This window comes from Phocoena phocoena, chromosome 3, assembly GCF_963924675.1.
Source record: "Phocoena phocoena chromosome 3, mPhoPho1.1, whole genome shotgun sequence".
In the NCBI taxonomy this organism is placed as follows: Eukaryota; Metazoa; Chordata; class Mammalia; order Artiodactyla; family Phocoenidae; genus Phocoena; species Phocoena phocoena.
Window position 1 is genome coordinate 162,196,377 of NC_089221.1, and position 1,248 is coordinate 162,197,624.

Below are 1,248 nucleotides of genomic sequence, written 5' to 3' on the forward strand. Positions count from 1 at the left end.
GCCTGGGTGTGCCCAGGATCTTCTCAGGCTAAGTGTCTGGCAGGGGTGGGGAGGTTGGGGGGGAACCTTGGAGATTGATCTGTGGTGCCTGCATCCATAGGGGGTAGCCCAGGATCCTTTGAAGAGCCTCTTTGTCTCTTCTGCGACAGATTCTCCTGAAAGATTTTTGTGTGTGTGTGTGGTACGCGGCCCTCATTGTTGTGGCCTCTCCCGTTGCGGAGTATAGGCTCCGGACTCACAGGCTCAGTGGCCATGGCTCACGGGCCCAGCCGCTCCGTGGCATGTGGGATCCTCCCAGACCGGGGCACGAACCTGTGTCCCCTGCATCGGCAGGCAGACTCTCAACCACTGCACCACCAGGGAAGCCCTCTCCTGGGTGATTTTTAAAGAGAATCCAGGTGAATCCCCACTGCCCACGACCTCCCATCTTACTTCACCTGCTCTGAGCCTCAGTTTCCACTCCTGAAAAATGGGCAGATCCCACCTACTCTCAGAGTTGCTGGTGTGCTGGTTGTCAAGCGATGCTATCCCTGTATTTGTTTCACACCAGTGTTTCTCAGTCTCAGCACCATAGACATTTTGGATAAGATTTCATTTTTTGTGGAGGGCTGTCCTGAGCGTTGCAGGATGTTTAGCAGCATCCCTGGCCTCTACCCACTAGATGCCAGTATAGAGTTGCCAGATTCAACAGATACAAATGCAGGATACCCAGGTACATTTGAATTTCAGATAAACATAGAAAAATTTTTTAGCCTAAGTTTGTCCCATGACACACACTTATACTAAAAAGGCATTTGACAAGGGTGCCAAGACGATTCAATGGGAAATGAACTGTTGAAATGAACAAAAGAAAATGTTGTCTTTTCAACAAGTGGTGTTGGGACAATTGTATATCTACTATGTATATGTATACATATATATGAATAAAGTTGGACGTCTATCATATATAGGAATAAATATCTGTGACCTTAGAATAAGCAACAGTTACTTAGCTATGATGAAAAAAGCACAAAAGCAACAAAAGGAAAAATAGGTAATTTAGATTTCATCATAATTTAAAATTTTTGTGCCACAAATGATACCATCAAGAAAATGAAAAAGACAACCCACAGAATGGGAGAAAACACGTGCAAATCATATACCTGACAAGGGACTTGTATCCAGTGTCCAAAAAGAACTCTTACACATCAATAGTAAAAATATAAATAACAATTTACAAAGGGCAAAGGACTTGAATAGACATTTCTC